Source organism: Haliaeetus albicilla, chromosome 7 (genome assembly GCF_947461875.1).
Source record: "Haliaeetus albicilla chromosome 7, bHalAlb1.1, whole genome shotgun sequence".
NCBI lineage: Eukaryota > Metazoa > Chordata > Aves > Accipitriformes > Accipitridae > Haliaeetus > Haliaeetus albicilla.
This window is the reverse complement of record NC_091489.1, coordinates 45,695,992-45,708,696: the sequence shown is the minus strand read 5'-3', so window position 1 is coordinate 45,708,696 and position 12,705 is coordinate 45,695,992. Positions and strand designations below refer to the sequence as shown.

The 12,705-nt window shown below is 44.3% G+C and overlaps 1 protein-coding gene across 2 annotated transcripts in view; it reads left to right on the top strand.

Annotated features, from left to right (window-relative positions):
* Positions 1-11,557: 11,557 nt before the first annotated feature.
* Positions 11,558-12,705, top strand: part of FLI1 (Fli-1 proto-oncogene, ETS transcription factor) — an 88,883-nt gene continuing 87,735 nt past the window's right edge. For both annotated transcript variants that reach the window (XM_069788205.1, XM_069788204.1), the window contains exon 1: positions 11,558-12,171. The gene's annotated coding sequence lies outside the window, so the exon portion shown is untranslated. The remainder of the gene's footprint in view (positions 12,172-12,705) is intronic.

The window sequence follows — 12,705 nt, the reverse complement described above, 5'->3', positions numbered from 1 at the left end:
CAACTCCAACCACACAGCCTCTAAAGGCTAGATGACCCAAGCCTAATTAAATTTCTACAGATTTTGCAAAAATCAGCAGCTGGGTGGAGGAGAGAGACCCAGATTAGTCCCCCCACCAAGGAAGAGGCAGGCAGGGCTCTGATGTTACGCCTTCTGCTCGGTGGCCAGCGCTAATCAGCACCAGCCCAGCCCTGGCCTAATCTTCGCCTGTCGGAGAGGACACGGTGGGAAGAATGTGATGACTTAGGGGACAAGGAACATGAGCTCACAGGAAACCAGGCTTTATAAATTTTTCTGTCCACAGAACATCTTGTAATGGAGAAAGAAAGAAAAAAAAAATTTAAAAAATAGCAATCCCCACGCAATGCTGTTGCATCCTTCTCTGGGACACTCCTTGCACCTTCTGCTGAAGAATTTGCTGCTGGGTGCCAGGGCAGATGAGGACCAGGGCAAGGCTGCAGCCACGAGCCAGACTGTCCCACTGGGGTGGGTGCCTCTTTGATCCTTTCTCCAAGGCTGGCCCCCTCCTGCTCCCACGCCCTGGTGCTCGGCACTCGCTTACGTTCTGCTCTTCTGTTTCTGTTTATTTGTCCTCAATTGTGTCATTGTCTTAACCAGAAAGTTGGAAAGCTTGCTGGCTTGTGTTGCCTTGCCATCTGGCGGCTAGCTAATGATTACAGTAGCAAACAAAACCCAAACATTTTAAAATAGGCCTGATGAAAGTTCATTTTTATGAAGAGGATAATGGAATGGGAAATGGGAGAGAGCCTGTCTCCTCCCAAGCTGATGAGGAACTGTCACCAGGGCTCTTCAGACAGGGAGCTGTGACCAGGGCTCTTCAGACAAGTGGAAATGCCCAACGGTTTTGTATCTCAAAAGTCTTGATGAACAGGGATGGGGAAACTGAGGCACGGAGTCATTTGGGGTATCTGTGGCAGAGCTAAATGTCCTGATTCCCAGGAAATGTCTGTATTGTGTAGAGGGGGAAAGAGCCAAGGAAAGGTGGCTTTGAGGACAAAGAATCTTCTTCCAGATAGTTTAGGTCTTTACTCTCCTGAAGACAGTGGCAGCCATGCTGTTACTCTTGGAGGGATCACACTTGCAAGAACTGGCCAGTGAAAAATGGATTCTGGCTTAAATGAAGCGATCTTATCTTTGGCCTCTTTTCCTCCCCCTGAGGGGAAAATGAATGACCGTAGCTGCCTGGCTCAGCTTCTATTTCCCTGGGTGGTCACGGGTGGTTGGGCCCTATGAATCAAAGTGTCGCAGCAGGAGCCAGGAAATGGGCAAGGATGGAGAACAGGAGCTGAAACCACTCTACCACGAAGGGTCCAGGCGAGGGAAAGCCCAAAAAGACCTTACCTGACTTTAGCCAGGGACTTGGGCGTAGTATTTTAGCAGCTCCCCAGGCCCTCAGATTTCCACCCCATATTTTTTGAGGCCTTTTTTTGATGGTTTGGCCATAAAAGCTGGGGGTTTGCAGCTGCTATCTGCTTTCATTGCCCTTCTACTTCAGTGGCAATGCGTAAACACAAACGAGATTAAGGGCTTTGCTGAGGGAGGTCAGAGACAGTGGTGTGAGGCAGTGAGATGTGATGGAGCAGAGAATCCACATGGATTGAGACTGCTTTGCCTTCCTAAAATAAACTCATACTTCAGCCACTCCCTGCGTGTGAGATCTGCACACAGTTTCTCTGGGAAAGGACCAATGAAGGGAGGCTCTGCTGGTTTGCTCCATCCTTTCCCAGCAAAATCCTTTCCCTCTCTGCCCTTAGCATCCCTTGCTATCTTCAGTATTACACAGCCCTTGTTGCCAGAGCATCTGAGCATAGTTATCTCTGCAATGACTTTGTGTAATGGAGCCATGCTATTATCTCTATTTTGCAGATGGCGAACCAAAACATGGAAAAAATGAAGGACAGGTCTGCAAAGTAGACTCTTAAAACTGCATCTGACAAAGCACATTAGTTCTTAGTTCCCACTGCCATTTCCTGGGGCCAGAGAGTTTTGTAAGTCCCACTAGGACCCACTTACATCTATAAGTACAGACAATTTTTTGCAGTTGACTTGCTGCAAGTCAAGGAGCTGCCTCCATGGAGCACTTAGTCACCAGCTGAATCAGTGGCTCATATTCCTCTTTCAGCTCCTGGAGCTTCATCAGAGCCTCTCTGATCCCAGGAAATGAGTTGAGTTTTCCAAATGAGGCATGCCTGGTCCATTAATAAAGAAGGCACCAATGGCCTTGTCTTTGCCAAGAAATGTCAATTTTCTTCTTTACTTTCTTATGCCTCATAATTCCTCCCTGTTTCTGGTTGTTTCCAATACATTTGTTCCCAAAGACAATTCTTGAGAGGTAGCTGGTCTGAAAGCTGTTGTAAGAATGTGGGTGCTTCCTGGACATGCACCTTAAAGCTGCCTGGATCTTAAGTGTGCACAGAGAGGAGGATTAGCCCCTCAAATTTCCCTATGTTGGTTGTATCCCTGCTGTATCCCAGTTTCTCAAGGAACACATACTAAGGACTCCAAATTTATCACAAAAGAAGGTCTGAATCTTGCACCCAGTGGAGTCACAGCAGGTTTTATTGACTTCAGCACCATCAGATCAATTCCTAAATTTACATAGCACTTTCCATGCAGGGATCACAAACTCTCTTTATCATTCCCTTCAGACCTGGGCTGCCTCGGGCCCTGAGTCATTATCTGATCCATGGAAGCTGGGATATCTTGGTACCTCAAAGATCAAAAGGAAATTTTGCACGGTTCAGAGAGAAGCGTTCTGGGGCTGCTGGATGTGCTTACTTTAAGCAGATTTCTTTCCCTGTAGGAGTCAGTGGGAGCTTTGTCACTGTGATCAAAATCTGTGCTGGAAAGCTTTGCTGCGTTAACTGTAGTGATAGAGCTAAAGGGACTATCCTTGCCTTGTACAGAAACAGTTGTATAAAAGTGTTTATAGCCATGTAGCTCCAGAGTTTTCCTTCACCCTGAGCCTTTTACCAGCACAGGAGAGTATTCACGTACCCCGCAACACCCCTAGCACAGACGGAGCTGCTCCAGCTATGCATTGTAGCTGTGCAATAAAACCACCACATGAGCAAAGTCAGCTGCACCTGTAAAAGTACATTTTTTGTCACTATAACCACCCCAGCACCATAACGCTGCCAGCAGAGCGCTGTCAAGCAGGAATCACGCTGCTTCACAGGCATCAACAGAGCTGTGCTTACCAAAGCCTGCAGTTAGACCTGACCTCCTCTTGATCTGGGAAGTGAAATAAGTTAGTTCTGCTGATGTGAGCAGTAGCTGATATGGACAAGTGACAATATGTCATCTGGCGCTGCTGGGACATGAAACATATAGCACACTTCATGCATGCAGGAGAGGGGAGCTAGAGATTTCCTACCGTTCTGCTGTTCCAGTTTGAGCACTGGGTATAAGCGTGTTTGCACTGGGTATACGCGTGTTTGCACTGGGATTTTTTATCAGTTTAGCGATTAAGTCACACCATTAGCACGGTAGCTTGGCAGAACTTCTCTCATGTACACACAGCCTGGAGCCCTTCCCCAAGGCCTGAGCAACTTCCCACTGGGTGTCACTCCAGCAAAACTTGGCCTTGGAGTGCCTGGAGGGAGATGGTCATCCAAGGGCTCCGCTGCGGAAACGCCACCTCCCCTTTGGGAATGGTCTGATGTTTAGGAACAGGGCAGGATAACAGGAGCACAGGGTTTACAAGTGCCTGTTGCACTGGGACCTTCACTGAACTTCCTTCATCAATCTCCATCAATCCTCCCTTTCGTACGCCCCAATTTGGTCTCTAAAACAGCTCCCTTCCTCTTTTTCCTCCCCTCTCTCGCTGCCCCCCAATGCACACATGCACATTTCCTTTTCCTTAAGCAAACAATTTTCAGATTTAAAAGTGAATTCTCAGTGCAGGTTGGAAAAAGACAATGTGGCCTCGCTCCTTATCTCCTGCTATCTGCGCTGCTTGTATTCACAACAAGCTGTGAGCCTAGATTGGGTTTACAGTAGATTTCAAGTGTTTATGAGCCACAGGAGGGAGAGAGAGGAGGGGAAATCTGGTCTGTGAGATAAGTCCAGGAAATAGGGCTAGTGACTGGAGCAGAGTCAACAAGTTGAGCGAGCAACCGGACACCTCTAAAGACCCAAGGATGTGTGACTCAGTGTCACGACTTCAGTTCCCGCAGCAAACAGGAGTGCTTAGAGGGGATTCGCTTGTAATTGTTGGGGGTTGGGGGTGGGTGCCTGGGATGGAAAAGGGAAACATCTTGATCTCTTTATAGGCTTGGAATATTTTCCAATTAGGAGCCCAAATTTAAGCTCCTCAATCCATAGGCAGGCTCCTTAAAATAAACTGCTTGATTTTCAAGGATTGCAGAGCACATGCTGGCTTCAACAGCAGCTCACAGGTCAGTCTATCACACTACAGGGTTTTATAATGTGCTGTGTAAATCTAGAAGCTCTCTGGGGCCCAGAGCATCATCTGGTCTTTGTTCATATGCCACCTAGAGCAATGTGGCTTAGTACCAACAGGACAAGGTAGTAGCTGTTCACATAGTCACTAGGATATTTTTATAATCACCTTTTATCCCCATGTGGACAAGGTTTTTGATAGTAACTGGAAAAGTGTGTAGGCTTCATCTGCAATGTATTTCAAAGACAAAAATATCTGTGCTAGTTATATCAGAGAACAGTAATTCACATTGTTCTAGACAGCTCAAAAAACTGTCTCTAAGCATGCCTGTGGAATGAAAAAGTGAGGTTGCATACTCTTCCTCTGAAAGTCCAACTGGATGAAGTCTTCATGCTCTAAGAGTTGTTTCTAAACAAGAAAAATTTAGCAATCCATGTCCTTCAGGAGACATAGTCTGGTTTTACCTTAAAATCTGTAATTTATTACATAGCTTTCATATCTTAGCTACTGAGTGGAAAGAGAGCCTTATGGAGACCGTAGTCATATTGGATTTCCAGCAGCCATCAGCTGCAGGAGCCTGGACCACCACAGATTATGTACTGCTTTAGCTAACTGAGTTAACAATATTCTCATTTATTTGTTCGTTTCTGTTTTTTCTCATGTACTGGTACAGCCTTTCATTTGGATGCAGCTATTCTGTAGTTAACTTGCTCCAGCATCTTCAATTTTCCTCCCCTTGTTGTCACAGTCCTAGCACACATCCAGCTTCAGTAGTGAGCTCCAATGTCCCAGGGTTCGTGTGCTCAGACCACCAGAGGCTAACCAGGCAGTGTCCCTGGTCCAGGCACCTCTGAGCATATTCCTCAAGTGCTCTCCATCACTGGCACAAAAAGAAACCAAGCCTTCACTTCCCCTTCACACAGATTCCCCATCCACACACCTTTCCCTGTGAATCTCTTTCAAATCCCTGTTTCATACCCTCCACACTTTTGTTGTCTGAGGCAAATCTGCATTCCTCCTGTCTCCTTTCCTTGCATAGGGAACATTACTTTCTTCTCATCCCAGACAATTTCTTTGGCTCATAAACAGCTGGTCAAAATAATGTCTATTGAACTCAGTACTTTCTGTTGTCTCTGTTCTGGTAGAGATGTCCCGGAGGCCCTGTCAGCGAACAGGGATATGTCCTGACATTGAGCCATTTCATGATACAGCAAACGCTCACAGCAAGCACTTCATAATATTAACCAGAGAGATTTCCCAAATCATCGCTCCTTTCCATATGGGAATAGTTATTCTCACATAAAGCACCTTTATTCTGAAAAGGCTGCAGCCTTGCTCGGGAGGAGCGGGCACTGAAATGCTTTAATTTGACTGGTATACTGCGAGCTGTCTGATGATAGTGCGTAGACAAGGCCCAAGGTATAAGAGCTCTTCAAGGGAAAGCCTTTCGTGGAAAGGGCTGTAAAACACCATTTTACAGTGTTGTTCTAAATTTCCTTTTTATTTTATGGTTCATCTAATTCGAAGAGAAACCTTCTCTGCAGAGAAGTGGAATGGGAAACATGCCTCCATGTCAAAACACTTGGAATTGCATCAAGCTCCTGTTTTAGCCATTTATTTTTCTTTAATTCACCTCGGGGTTGGGGTTTTGGTTTGGGGTTTTTTTTTTTCCTTTTCATGCATTCAGCTGTTTATGTTGCCTTTTGATGGAGCCGACTTCCTTCTTGCTCTCTTCCCTCCTGCTCACCTCCTTTACCATCCACACAGGCTCAAATACAAGGTGAGATGTTTTCAAGAAATTAACCTCAGGAAAGAAATAATTGATGTGTTTGCTTGGTTGTTTGTTTTTCTGTGGACACCAGAGCAGATGGAGCCCCTTTAGAGCTCCAGATGTGTCTTCACAGGCTGCCTGGTCTCTCCCAAGCAGCAGCTACTCCAGGAGCAAGAGCCAAAAATGGCCAGGAAGGCTCTAAGTGAGCAGCAGATTCCCATCAGCACAGTGCAAGACTTTAGGGTTTTCCTTAAAAAAAGCAAAGAAGAAATCCCAGAGTGAGCAGATGCACAGGGATTAAGCTGTGGAGCTGGACTATACAAGGAGGGAGACCTGTGCAGGAGACAAGGGCGTCCTCGAGTTTCATATTTCAAAACAAGGTTTTGATCTTCTCCTAGAAAAGGTGCCTCATGTAAAATCAATGACGAAAAAGCAAACAACAGTGACTCTTGCAGTGAACTTGGCGTCACCGCTACTTCTCTTTTCTTAAGAGGCAAAACTCTGCCAGAGGAAGAGGCTTGCTTTTAATTTCTTTTACTTTTTTCTTCTATTTTTCTAGTAAGTGTCAGCTAGGCAGGTGTTTATGCTGGTGCGTGAAAGTGAAAGAGAGTGGTAGGGTCTCATTTGGGATGATAAATATTGGTATTATTTATTTACAGGGGCGCAGTAGACATACAGGGCAAAAAAGGGTGCGGAAGAGGGACCCTCTTCTGAAAAAAAGGGGGGCAAAAGAGGGAGGAAGACAGAGGTGGGAGCACAGGGATTTGGGGGAGGAACGTGCTGAGTGCCACGGCCACCATGGCGGCTCAGGGGAACGGCACGACGGCCATTTCACTGCCCCTGTGGAGAGGTGTGAGGTGCCCCGCACTTTCCATTGGCTGCCCGTGGCCCTTGACCCGCCCTCTGGGGGAGAACAGCCAATCGCTGTGGGTGCTGTCCCCTGACCGGCTGAGACTGACAGGGCGGGATTCTCCTCATGACACATCCCGCCATTTTGTCTGGCATGGAGACAGCCGCAGAAATCCCCCCCTCACGGCCCCATTCCCTCTCCCCTCACCCCCCCAAGGGCTGCAGGGTCCCCCGCAGCACAGACCCCTCTCTTCTCAAGGCTCAGGTAAGCCTCTGCAGGTGCAGCAGGGTGGCATGGCCGACAGGTGTTTTGTCACCAAACGAACGTTGAAAGGGCTGAGCGAAAAATGCCGGTAAGAAAAGGCATCACCGGGGGCACATCTACAGCAGTGAGGTGCCGGGAGAGCAGACGACAATGATTTCTGTCCTGCTTCTGCCACCAAGATGCTCTCATGGGGCCTAAGGTCTTACCACCCCGTCCTTAAACTTTCCTTCCTGCCCTTTCGTCTGTTAAGCTATATTTGGGTCAGGAAACGTCTTTCATTATAACATTCATATTCTGTCTAACCTACCCTGCAGGAGGATCTCTCTAAGGTCTAGTAAGAAAACTAAGGTAAAACAGAACACATGAACTGAGAAACACATGAGTCCAGTCACAAACTAAAACTGGTTTAACAGGAATGTTACATGACATCCTATGGATAGTAAATAATTTCCTCAAATGTTTATAAACAAAGGGGAGTGGAAACACCAATGTTTTGTAAATGATCATGTCTTTAAAAACAAAACCAAAACCCACACTTTTTCTAACTTCACAATGAACACTAGTCAAAATAAATAGTCTAAACAGGAACATGTCCTCAAATCAAGACAGTTCAGCAAAAGTGAAAGATTCTTGTTCCCGTTAAGCAGGATTTATAATTCCTGGGACATACATGAACCTTCACCTAACATTCCTTTTTCAAGAATAATATGGAATCTGACAATTACAGCAATTCCTTTTTCCTATCCCCTCATTTTATCTCTGTAACTAAAGCTTTTCTTTTGTTGTGATAATGATTTTATCAATAATTTATGATTATTTATTTTAATATACTAATGACATTCATCGTTAATATTAGACCAGGGTGAAACATATTCTATTTCAAAGGTGTTTTTCATGGTAGAGAGTGATTTAGCAAAGCTTAAATGTTTTTCCCAAAAACATTTGCAGCAGTTTTGCTGATTTTCAGTGGAATTTATCAAAGTGCTTTTAGTTACATTGACTAGTGAAAATGAAACAGCCTATCTTTACTGAAATAGGTCTTTCTGATTCCTCTGTATGAAACCTTTTTGAGATGATTGCTTCAGTTTTCCTTGAAGAAAACATTACAGAAATTTCTTTTCATGCTAAAAATCTAGATTTGCCCTTCTTGTCGATTCTAAATGAAAATAAATTTTAACAGGTAGGAATTTCCTATAGAATTAATATTTTAATTTCAGAAATATGGTACTATTATGACTAATGATAATTATATTCAACTGCTCCTTAGAGTTCCAGCTGTGCACAAGTACCTATTGTATTAGATGTTGCTTAAAGATAGCACAGGAAAAAAAAAAAATTGCAGCCACAGAGGGCTTCTTATCTCATCCAAAAACTACCCAGCAGTACACCAGATGAAAAATCAGATTAATATCTCTCCATGGTAGTTCTCTGTTTCACCCTTTCATTCTTGAGAGGGAAATTTATGAGGCTATTTTTATTCAGTCTCTCAGACCTATCTGCAAGATACATTTGTACCAGCTAAAGCAAGTTGAAAGATACAGTCCCTGCTTTGGGAACAGAAAGTGGCAAGGTGTGTTGAAGTCCTTCATGCCTGTGAGATTTTGCCCCTCAGTCACAGACGAGTCTTCAAGATTTGGCCTTCCCAAACACACAGATTTGGCTGTTGTGGTGGCTGATTTCACTGGGCTTAGCCGGACAGAGTCATCACCCCAGGCTTTGGCTGGTTTTCTTGACCATGGGCCCAGGCTACAAAGTGCCTTCAAATTTTGGACCAAGACTGTGAGAGGAGCAGGGGGAAAAAAAGTTGTTGTCATTATTTTCCCATAGCATGTGGAAATGATGATGGCCAGTTAAAAATCACCACATTTTCCTCCTAGGAAAGAGAAACTGAAGCACAGAAGTGTGTGTGTGGTTACATGTCAAGCACTGGAACTCCTTTCGACTTCACATACTTTCCCCTTATTTCTAATTAACATGTTGAGGAATTTTAAAATGTAATAAACATTATTTCTAAACAACCAGAAAGTAAAGCTTGCTTATTTCTGGTTTGATGTAAACATTTATAGCACAGCTCCATCCTTAAACAGTTAATCTTATAGTGACCTATTAAAATAAAATGAATTGTGTTATAATTCATCCTAAAGCAACCTCAGGGTTAGTGTATCAGGTAACTCCTGCTTTTGCAGTCCTCATGACGTTTTTAATCAAATTCAGCTGTAATTGCTGGAGCATACACATGCCTCTTTTAATACTCTGCCTACATTTGGGACTCATATGAGTCTGTTTTCTCTTAGCGTATCTAATAAATAGAAAACATGAAAAGAGCACATTTTGCAGGACTCCAAGCTTTTCCACTGTTTCATTTGTTCTAGCAATTGTCCGACAGGCTTATGAGAATCGAGCACTTGTCAGGCTCCCCCCCCACCCCCTTGGATAAAATTCTTTGTGAGTTTTAAGTCACTGTGTTGCTAGCACCCTGTTAAAGGGGGCATAGGCACAGGCAAGAGCAGCTGCCACGGGAGCGAGCTGGAAGCGCCTGTGTGCGAGCAGGAGAGATTTCATAGGCATCTTTAAAAAATCACTGCCAGTGATGAATGTTGAAATGTTGCTTACATACAAGTCACCTACAGTTTGTTGATGAAAACTTGAAATGTCATGTCTGCATTGGAGCTATTTGTGTAAACAAAAGTTCTCTAACTTTCTCTGCTCTGAGTGTGTTGGGGGCGGGGGGGTGATTTTTTTTTTTTTCTTCTCCAATGCTACAGCTGTTTCCAATTTGCCAGCAATTTTCTTTTGGGCTAGTAAAGCTCCCAAGATGACTGCAACTAGCCACATGGGTTTCTTGACTCGACTGTGGGGTTTGATTACAAGGGCTAGCAAACCCAGCTCAAGATTCAGGGCAAGCATTTCCCCTGAACTTGTAAGTGCTTTACATCCTAAGTTTTTGTTAACGCCGACCTTTAAAGTTTATTTCATTGCAGCTTATTAGGTGCGTGTGCTCAGTGGTCCTTGTCAGACCTAGGCTGAGATTTTGGGCACGTTTGCTTAAAAAATAAAGGAAACTCGCGGGGAAAATGCGGGGGGGGGGGGGGGGGGAGAGATGCGAACGCCTGTTAGCTGCCCCTCAACGCAAAGAGGAAGAGGGGTTTGTTAACACAATAGTAAGCCCTCGGGGTTCCTCTTCAGCTACGTGTTTTGTGTAATTCACACGTGGAAACGTGAGAAAAGAATGAAAAATTACTTTGAAATGTGATCCGATTCGGTCACTAGCTAGCTCGGTTGTGAGTGTGCAGAAAGAGTTGTTCACATCCCCACAGAATAATGAGATTAAGGCTTGCAAACGGCATTTTTAACCCCAATGCACGCGGGTTTTTTAAAAAGCCATTTAAAAATGACAAGGCTGATTAGGTTTTTTTTCGATTCCCTTTCTCTCCTACGCACGTCGCAAGTCCCTCCTGTCGCTTTGATTTTTCCTTCCATCGGAAGTTATCTTCTCCCTAAAATCCCCGTCGCTTTACCTTGCCTAGGAAACTGTTTCTCTTAACACAAACAACAACAACAATTATAATAATAACAAAGAATCCAAAGAATTTCTATATTAAAAAGTGGCTCTGGCGAGGTCCCTGGTCACTGGGTACAGGTCTGAGTCTGTTTTCCTTGGAAATTGGGAGGAATGCTAAACGCCTCGTCTACCAGAGAGTAAATTGTGTGCGGAGCTCTAGGCACGGCTCCCAAGTTGCCCTTTCACCCCTTCACTTTATATGTTCCTCTTATTAAGGAGAAAAATGTTTCAATATGTTGGAATTTGGGGCAAAGCCGGGAAGGAGAGAAAGAGAATAGAGAGTGGAAGGACATTTTCCAAATAGTTTTGGTAACCCTTCTGAGGGTTACATTTAAAATTGATGTCGTCCTAAAATCCCTGGAAGTTTCTTCCCCAGGTTAGTGCAAAATATTATCTGTAAACCGTTCTGAGATGACAATACGCAGCAGAAACATGACCCCGTTCGGAAAAAAATATGTCCCTGAACTGAAGATGTGTTTCCTTTCTCTCCGTAAATGTGTTACTATTTGATAGGGTATTATTAAATAGCTAAAAGGATCTGGAGGTTTCAGCTTGCAGAGAGAAAGGCTGAATTCTTGATCCAATAGAGATAATAGTTTCGAGACGATTTCATCTCTCTTTTCCAGCCGTGTGCATCTGCAGCATCGTCTGTCATATTTTCGGTTCTGCTTCAGGGGGAAATGGGTTAACTATTTTCAAGGTAAGAGTCAGGGAAAAAAGCTCAAAGTAAGGAACGATTATTTAAAAACGGATATTTGAAACTTCCTTATTTAAAAGGGGGATTTAAAGTAGCACTTGAGCTCCACTCAGCGTCCCTTTTCGGCTTGACTCCTCAGCAATATTTTTTTAAAGAAAGTTGTGAATTTTCTCTCTCTCTTTTTTTTTTTTTTTTTTTCTGGTTGTTCTTTAAAGTGGTGAGTAGCGCCAGGCGGGCTCATTGGGCGAAGATGCCACATAGCCATGATTAATCTGAGGGAGCAGCTGAAATATTGATAAGGGGGAAAGCGGAAATCAAATGAAAAGTAGAGGGCATAGAAGAGAGGGAAAGGAAAGCACGTCCTGGAGCTGCGAGCATTACAGAAGCCCCCTGAGGAAATGCCTGGTTGATGCAGCCTGTCTGGATGGGCTGGGAATTTTAACTTCAGCGCTGCTTTGGATCTAACAAGTTTAATCTCTCCTCTTTGCAAAACTGCAGCGGCAGGGTAGTAATCCAGAACTGGTGGGGAGTCTTATTTTTGGTCTCAACCTGGATCTTTACAAACTGGTCTGCCACTGGTTGAGGGGAAAGGGTATAAAAGGTGAGTCATTTAAATAATAGTAATAAGAATAAGCAACAGGCGAATCTAAAAGCAGTTTAAGAGGCCCTTTTATATTGCGGCTGATGCTGGCAGGGCAATACGATTGATAAATAATCCACAGCAGACCTCTTAAGACTGGCTCCAAATATGCAGATGTATTTATTTATATGAACATGCGTAATTATAAGAGGGAGGTAATCGGGGGTGGGGGGAGCGCTAATCAGGGGTAAAGAGGGGAGCAGGGGAAACTGATATGTGAATCCTTGACCCTAGAAAATTTACTGGCTAAGCAAAATTACCTTGTCCCTCAACTCTGTCTACCCCCACCCCCCGTTGCAAGTTCAGAAGCAAAAGAAACTGGAATGTGTTAGGAGGGAGGACGACAGAAAAAAGAATTGTACTTATCAGAAACACATTGTCGATTTTATAATCAGTTGCCCTTCTGTGCCAGCTGGCTGCGTAATAAATGCTTTAAAAATCAATAAAAGGGGGGGGGGGGAGTTACATGCAGATAGTGAACTTTTATTTTCCAGA